This window comes from Canis lupus, chromosome 33, assembly GCF_048164855.1.
Source record: "Canis lupus baileyi chromosome 33, mCanLup2.hap1, whole genome shotgun sequence".
Classification (NCBI taxonomy): domain Eukaryota; kingdom Metazoa; phylum Chordata; class Mammalia; order Carnivora; family Canidae; genus Canis; species Canis lupus.
This window is the reverse complement of record NC_132870.1, coordinates 31,084,501-31,093,921: the sequence shown is the minus strand read 5'-3', so window position 1 is coordinate 31,093,921 and position 9,421 is coordinate 31,084,501. Positions and strand designations below refer to the sequence as shown.

General features: G+C 30.8%; 1 long non-coding RNA gene across 1 annotated transcript; it reads left to right on the top strand.

The window, feature by feature from the left end:
• The first annotated feature begins 6,228 nt into the window (after positions 1 to 6,228).
• On the top strand, positions 6,229 to 8,519 carry LOC140623631 (uncharacterized). Its single transcript, XR_012023186.1, has 2 exons — positions 6,229 to 6,294; positions 8,175 to 8,519. It is a non-coding gene; the product is annotated as an uncharacterized lncRNA (long non-coding RNA).
• Positions 8,520 to 9,421: the final 902 nt, after the last annotated feature.

The following is a 9,421-nucleotide window of genomic DNA, read 5'->3' as shown; positions in this document are numbered from 1 at the left end:
TTTTGTATTTCAGAGTCCTGACTACTTTATCTGAATTACAGATTTAGAGCTTTGTTATGTGTGATAGTTATGATAATATGATCACTAAAGGCACAGAGACAGGGAGACTCAAATCCCTTTGAAAATCCCTTTCTCTATTTCCTACAGCTGCTGCAGGAGTTTAATATCTGATAGAATGATGAAAAAGAACAGGCCGAACTCCAGTTTTAATAAAAATTTTAACAGGTCTACATATAGTTATGAAAAATGTTATTTGCAATGCCGATTTTTAATAAAATTTTCTTAAACCAAAGAAAAAATCCCCAAGGGGCACCTGATATGAATGTGTTTTTCATATGTACTATTTAAGGCTCTTTAAAGGTTATGAAAGTGACTGATAAAATAAGTTCTATTCTATACAACATGAGCCTGAATGCACTTGCACTTTTGCATTTCAATCAAATAAATAAGCAAAGCTTTCATTTTGTATATTGGATCAGAAACAAATATTATATTGCATAGCCAATTTTTATTGTTAGCAATAAAAATTCATATTATTAAGTAACTGCATTTTAAAGCAAGTCAAAGCACTGCTAACAGACATATCAACATATTCTCTAATCTAGGAACGCATGATGCTAAGAAATAATACATTTTCATGAAATTGAGACTTCACTCCTTGTGTTTTTGGAATTTGAGAAGTTGCATAATATTTGACAGCATTTTCATGAGAGAAAATAAATATGTTAAGTATGATGACATTGAAATTTAATTGAATCCAGGCACTTCAGGACTTCTAAAGAGTCTCTCTATAAAGTACAAATTTGCTAAATGAAGAGTCTCCTACTCAGTGACCTGTGCTGGGCGCACTGCGATGTTATTCCCTCTTCAACATGATAAAACTACCTAGAAGATAAAGTCATGAGACAAGAAGCTCATGACCCAGAAGTGCAGCTACATTCACAACAAATGGAAACGAGGTGTTTATTGGAGATCAGAAAGAAATTTTAATTTACTGATCTAATCTGCAGTAACTATAAAATGGGAAGGCTTTGTGACTTCCAGTAGGATAAACACAAGACACAGGTTCAGTTTTAATCTGTAAAAATATATGGATTGACATTCTTATCACTAAAGACACTGCATTCCAGTGGAAATACTGAGTTCTCTAGCATTGTTTCTGAAACTTTTTGAGTACTTACAAAAATACCATATACCTTATGCAATATATCTTATGCAAGATATTAACATTTTTTTAGAAATTTGATAGACTTGAATTAAAACTAGCTATGCTAATACTAGATAACCATCCTATTCTTTACAGAGGATGCATACAAAATGCAAATTGACGTCACAGTTTGTATCGTGTCCTGTATCATGTGAAAATATTAAATTTATCATGCACTGAAATTAGAATAGTAAAACATTATCCACTTCATTACTGAAGATTGTAGGGTTTGAATATTGAGCCATCTTCTAAACATTTCGGCCTTTTGTACAATATATAAATGGAATTTTTTTTTTAATTTGTTCATGAAAGACACAGAGAGAGAGGCAGAGACACAGGCAAAGGGAGAAGCAGGCTCCATGCAGGGAGCCTGATGTGGGACTTGATCCAGGGCCTCCAGGATCATGCCCTGGGCCAAAGGCAGGCGCTAAACCACTGAGCTACCCAAGGATCCCCTATAACTGGAAATTGACAGCTATTGGTTCATGCCATATTTATAATCCTACTAAGTAACAATTTTTAAGTGACATTTATAATTCTAAACCAAATCAAAATTGTTGACCTAATTGATTGACCTGATATTTCCCTGTATTTTTAGTTAAAAGACATTGTCTGAATGCAGAGTTGAGGACAGTACTCTTAATCAGGGGTATTTGAAAAAAAAGGGTGGTAACTAGAAAGAATGAAAGAATAATGTATTGCTTTGACCATTCCCCCCCTCCCCCACTTGATTTCTGTATTGGGATTACAGTGGATTATCCCCAATCAAATCCTATTTTTCAGGTCCTTGTAGACATCCTTGATATTACACTAACAGGAGAACAAATTTCTGAGATCATATCTAAAATGCAAGCATTTGCCTATAAAATTTATGATGACACAAGAAATATGGGGAAAAACACACATCATTAAAATAATGCTATGGCATTAAATATATCTTAAATTCCCTATTTATCATGTTTTTATGCATTTTAAGAAGGACTGTTGGATGTTTCATAAAAGTATTTGCTTTCAATTATAAATTAAATTCCAAGACACTAGTTTAAACATGCTTTGACTAATTTCACATTTTAAAATATCATTAAACTTCATAAAATTAAAGCTACAGATCTTTTCATTTTTTCCAGAAAAGCTCCAAGAACTATATGTAAAATAACAAATTTCCTTAGAAAATAAGAAATTATCTTATTTGAAAATATATGTTCAAGTCTTTAATGGACGCTCTAGCAAAAACCTTACACTACAGCTCCATTTAGTCTTCAAGCAACATGGATCTAACACATGTCAAAATATTTGACTAAATAGGCCTATTTTTATTCTCTTAAAATGAAACATTGATATTAGCGAATAAGACATTTTACTATAGGGAAGAACTACATTCTTCAAGCAAGGCCCTCCCAATGAAAAAATAAAGCTTTAGTCAACTATAGATAAAATTTTTAACATTAATTGGATACCATATATGGAATCTGTAATACTTTTATCCAATGATTAATAATTTAGCATTTTAGCAAAATTCTGCATTTTTCCTTCAAAGTTCACTACAATGTTTAGCCAGGATACTTTGGGTTTCAGGTTTATACAGCGCCTGAACTATTTATATATGTGTGAAGAAAGAAGATAGGAGACCTTTTCTTCCTAGATACCAAACTTTGTCATTTCGATTCATATTTTTACCTGTATCTTTCAGTGGATTTTGAAATGCAGTTTCAGAAAAAAAAAAAAATACTTACCTAAAAAGTTTAGGTTGCTACTATCTAGAGAAAGTAGATACAAATATTGTATATACTATCTAAAATGATCTCTGCTTAATTTCATGGTTTCCATAGAAACCACTTCAAATATTTATAAGCCACAATGACTCTAACCATTGGTCTTTATAAAGGCTTTTATAAGCTGACTGGTGATTTTCACACCCCCTAAAGTGGGATAGTGAAACAAATTACTCTGGATACACATATTTAGGGATAAACCACACAATATATTTTAAGAATAAGCCTATTTCTATAAATACAAAGAGACATAGAAGGAAGGAAATAAATTCCTAAAATAATACTGGTTTTATTTTACTCAGAAATATGGAGCATAGCTCATTTGTCTGTATCTTTATAACAAATTATCCAGAATTATATGATTGCAATATATTATTGCATATTAAGCAGTTCCTAGCTTTTAATTTTCTCACTGGCCTTGATCTGTATGGTGCTAAGTGAGGATTCTGTGTTGTTATTAATTGCATGTTTCTCACTTCATCAAATGTGTTTTTAAATCTTGTAGAATGTTCAAGACTTTCAAAGACCAAGAGTACCTGAGAGATCAATTCCCTTTGTTTTCATATTCTAAAATAATACCTCCTGACAGCCTTTCTTTTAAAAAACCAGATAACTTGGAAAACAGATAAATTAGGATGTGATTATTCACATCACAAAAGAATTCACAGATGGCTTCCTGTAAATCGGGAGCTCCCTATTTAAGTGTTTGTTTACAGATCATTAGCTACTTGACAAAGAGGCTATGGGGGCAGAAAAACTTAAAGCTCAAGTGCAGGGAGACACTGCCAATTGGAGATCAATCAAAAACGAGGAAAATAAAGCATCCATGGAACCAGCATGTGAAAAGAAAGTATGATTCCCTTCATATGCATGTATATATACTCCATGCACGTATACACTTCCTATATACGCGCGCACACACACACACACACACAGAGTATATGCGTTTATGTCCACATTAGAAATGTGTGTACACATTTACACACAAATGTACACCCATAAACATATCTAAAGAAGCGGCTTTAACATAAAGTAAGATCACCCACAGGCCAGCTGTATGTTCTTAGTTTATTTCGGAGATTTTTTTTAATGATTCAAAGATTTTTTTAATGTATGTTGTTTTAAAGTATCTCCACTGATAGAATATATGAAATTCCTTTCAGGTTTTGTAGTGGAGTAACTGTCACACACCTAATTGTCTTGAACAAAGTAATCCTATTCTTTTTATCACATCAAACCTACTAAGTTCTTATACATGTGAAAGACATTTGGCTAAACACTACAGAAAAAGCAAGGCAATAGTGATCATAGAGAAAAAATATAAATTTAAGTGTTTTTAAATACTGTGCTCATTAATTTGTTTATAGAACTCCTATTTAAAATTACCATATTACAAAGGATTATTTGCAAAAATAATATCTTTGTTTTGATTTTGAAGACCACCAGTGGCTCCCAAACCATAAAGAGATGTCCTTATCATTCAGGGTAATAAATGTAAAATGACTTTTGGAAAGCTCTGTCTTCAATCCAAGTTAACTTCCTTACTAAATTTTGAAAAAAAAAAAAAAAAGAAAACTACATAATGGAGGAAGAGTAATAAAGATGACAATATCAAATTCATACCATCCTCTTGGTTTATTGTCAAGGCAGGTGATATCTTTCAATCATTAACTGTTAATGACAATCTCTTCAGGATTATTATATAAAAATTACAATTTTATTGAAATATTATGGCAAATAAATTTCAAACTTTAAGTTCTCTGACAAAGGAAAAACAAATCTTAAAATATGAGGATATCTTTGCAGTGATTGAGACCTGGCTTAACCATTCTCAATCTCCAGAAGCACATATTGATGGCTTCCTGCATGCCTAATTTGGGGCTACACATTTGGGCCATAAAACATATACAGATTGTGCTTTCCAGGTTTTTACCCATATTAGCTCATATTTTACCCTATACAATAATTATCTATTCCTTACATGGTATCCTAATAACAAACCAAGAAACCTTGTTAGATATTCAAAATAGGTTCAAAAACTTCAGTGCTTTATTTTTATAACAAACTTTGATCTGAGCTTACAAGTTTAATTTAGGGCTCCTTAACCAGTCAAGATAAAGTAGAATAAAGTTAATATTTAACGCATCATGCATTTAAATGTTTTAGATCAATTTTCCACCCACATTTTAGAAATAAATTTAAATTGCTGAAGTATCTAATTTAAAAGAAAAAAATCACAAACAGCATGGAAGAGAATTACCCCCATCTTTCAAGTAAACAGATTTTTAAAAATTGCTTTGAAGTCTAAGTTGTGATACTTCACTTGGATTTGAATAGGAGGGGTTAAAGAATAAAGCAAAGTTGTGCAGAAAAAGTGTAAAAGGAAGAAAAGAAAAACAAGTGTCTTATTACAGCTAAATCATTTCAGAAAAAAAAGAGAGATGGATTTGGCAGTAACCACTAAGTCAAAGTATAATACCCCAGAAAGACAATATAAGACAAACACATGTATTAAAGGTTGCATACTTCAAAGCCAGAAAACAATTCAGAACATTTTAAATCTTTCTTACTACTCTTTTGGAGTAGTTTCCTTTATTTCAACTTCCATCTCAAGATTCCATCACAACCTGAACATTCCATACAAGTAACACTGTGTGTCACTAAATTCAAAATAAGCATTATCTATTTAATGACTAAGAAATTGCAAACTGCAAACTCTATAAATCATATAAATATTCAAAATTTGGACTTTTGAATGAAATTCTATTTTTAGACATTAGTTTCATAATAATAAAATAAGTCAATATGTTTTAGGCACATAAATCAACTGTTCATAGCTCTAAATACATTTGTTTTCTCATCCTAATGCCTGATAAATACATGTAGATTATAGGTAATCTTGAATATTTGGGAAATACTTAAATTAGGACACCATGGGATAAAAAAAATTTGATCAATGCTCTGATGGCCACACAAGGATTTACTTTTTCAAGACATGAGTAACTAGTCTGGTTAGATTGCACGTGAGATAAAAATAAACGATTTAGTGCTCATTAAAATATATATATATATACATATAAAAATATATACATACACATATATATACTTACATATATATATTATTTATATATATATAATATATATATATCAGGGACACAGACTATTTTGGTTTGTTTTGGTTTTACTGTTTGTTTTAGTATGAATTTGCAATGATTGCTTTATACAATACACCATTCTAGAATGTTTACAATTAATTCTGAATGTCCTGAGTTCTCCTCAGAGCTTTATTCCTGGGAATCTGCTGAATTTCATGAAGTAGGTACATTTTCCCAAGGGGAGAGAAAAATTCGTAGGACCTACAATCTCTTATCTCCATGCTCTGCTGCCAGAGCCTGTAAAGTCTTGGTATTCTGAGTGGCAGCTCATAACTGCTTACAGTAATTTTGGTAAAGAAATTACTTATTCTTTGGCATATTGGCAAAAAATATTTGAGAAAGAACAGCTCTAAAAATATAAAAAAATTTATTTAATTATTTAACTTCATGATAAAAAAATGAGTCTCAAATACACAGTACCCTCTAACTGTATTTAAAATTGGTATTTTGAAAAGATAAATTTACTATCTATACCACAAAACCATTTCAAATAGTTTTTAATTATGTATGTATAAGTTTGAAATAGGATCCATTGAAAGACATAAAAATAAAATATTTTCAAATAAATTTCAAAACTTAAAAATAAACATGACATTATAAAGTAAAAGTGTTTCTCTGAAAAACTTGCAAACAGCCTTGTTTGAACTACTTCTTTATTAAATTGTACAAAAATAGATCTTGTTATTAAGTATACTTCTTTCTGTGTTTCTAGCTGAGGATCAACTTTAGAAAGTAATTATTTATCCTTTATTAACAGAGGAAAGTATGCATCATAAAGGTGGGAGTCTTGTTCTGGTACATCAGAACTGTTAAGTTTTGTACATTCTTTTAAAGTAATACAGGCTATGCTAAAAGGTTATTAAAATTTGTGTGTCTCAGAATCATTGACACAAGCAGTGAGAAACTGAGAGACAATTCAGTGACAACTGAAATCAGCAATTATGATAAATTTTTTAGAGAATACTTTACATTTCTATCTGAAATTTGGTACAAGCAAAGGGAAGAAAAATACAATTTACATAAGAAAAAAATGGTAGCTTTCTTCTTTTGTTAATCAACACATCAAACCTCAGGTGAATATTGATATTTTTTTGAAATAAATTTAAAAAGTAGAGGATTACTCAAGCTGATTAAAGAAATTTGGATTTAGGAGAACTTTCAGAGGGATGTTACTCCTGATTTAAAGATAAAATCCATCAGATGAAAAATGATTGCAATAAATATCTGTTAAGTTAAACTAATAAATCACTAGCTTTTAACCCTGCTGATGATATACTTATTTTAAGAAGTAAAAGAAATATTTGATCAGCTAAGGAATTTATATAACATCATCAGGATTTAATTATTTCCTAGTAATATTACCTGTTTTTATTCCAATATATCCAATAATTTAATGAAAATACCTTCCTTCATGGATACTTTGAATATTGAACTTTGAATACCCCTTAGGAAAACATCTACTACACAGTTTAAGTGACTACTCAGTATCTGAGAAAACTTGCACTAATGAACATCAGGGACACGTTGATGTCATCTGTTTCAATATTTAAACAGATGTTAGCAAAATAATTTTAGATTTAAAATAAGGGCTAGAGTGGAAAGCTTTAGATAATTTAAATGCTTCAAAATTACTGCAATTCCATGTGTAAACTTAAAATGTCTTATTTTGTACATCTTTTTAGAAAATGAGAAAGTAGGAGAGAGAGAGATGGTTGGTGGGCCAAGTCAGGATCAAACAGAAGAATCCACAATATTCAATGCAACTGAGCTTGGTTATAATACATCGTGTCTTTTTTCTTCTGTGTACAGCTATGCAGAAAGTGGTAACTACAACAAGCCCTGGAACATTATCTATCAACAGGAGGCAGAATCATTCCAATTGAAGCAGAATTAAAAGATGAGCTTTTGAAGTGTGATTGACAGATAGTTGGATTAGATAGGTAGATAGATATGAAAATACATTTAGAGTTCTCTAATATATCAAACAACTCTGTTCTTCTATTTAATTTCCTCTATTTTCTTTCTCTTTCCATAAAACAGTTCCCTCCTCCATCATAACCTCTTTCCAAGAGTTTTGGCAATAAGGTAAAGAGAAAAATTGGACCAAGCCTGGAGAAAGGTGTCTGAAACAATGGACTACTGTATAATACTCAAAATCAAAGGAAGAGGTTTTTGTAAGAGGACTCAATGAGATTTGAGCCATGACTAAGGCTACATCTATCATGAATAATTGGCTCACAGAATTTTCACTTTTTAACTGGTTATCTTAGTGCTCTCCACTAAATTTATTTGTTTCATCATGCATCTCAATCCTGGAGAATAACATTACTGTACCTAGATTATAAATGTTTTATGGAAATAAATCTTTTCAAAATACTCAGAAAATTAAGTTTCAGAAACTATTCTTTTTTTAAAATTCCGACTCTCAAATTATATGGGGGAAAAATTTGAAATCTACTATGTACTGATAATTAATACTTTACATTTAGTGTATCCATCCTTTTTTACATTGACTTTTCTCACAGACCTGCTAAGGCCTTAGGAAAACAAATACTACTGTCACAGAATGGTCCCTTGACTGACCTATAAAAATTTATCCTATAGTATCAATTCTTTTCCATCAAAATAATCACCATAACTTGAAAGTAAATACTGCCTTGGGGAGATATCTTCAGAGACATGCTTACAACAAATATCCTTAAACACTACATTCTAATGTTTAAGAAAGAGCAATAACATGGAAGGCAAAATATTAGCAAGTTATAACATTTCTGTTTCTTCATCTTTAAAGAAATGAACCAATTAGGACTAAAAGTCAACAGGCAAATTATGATGCCAAGAGATTCTGCTAAGAAGTTTATGAGACTCAAAATCTCTCAGCTTTACTTTGTTAAATACACAAACATGGGATTACTATGAAGGAAAAATATGTGCTATGAGAAATTAAGGTTGGCCATACAAAATGGTGAAATATTTACACAAATCATAGCCTCATTTTGTGTGTGTTTTTACTGTAAGATGATGTTAATTGTTTTGCCAATATTTCCTCTTAAACATTTAGAATTAAGAAACACTTGGGTTAGCTGGTGAATAGTTTTCTACGTAAAGCCACAAAAATGATTAGAAATGAGTATGAAATTTACATCCAAAAATTTGTACCACCTATAATGTGAAACTAAATTACTTTTCCTTTATGTACCAAAATGGAAGATTATAGACATGAACATATGAACATGCTACTATCTGTTGATTTTGAAAAAGTGAACATATAATATAATTTAGATAAA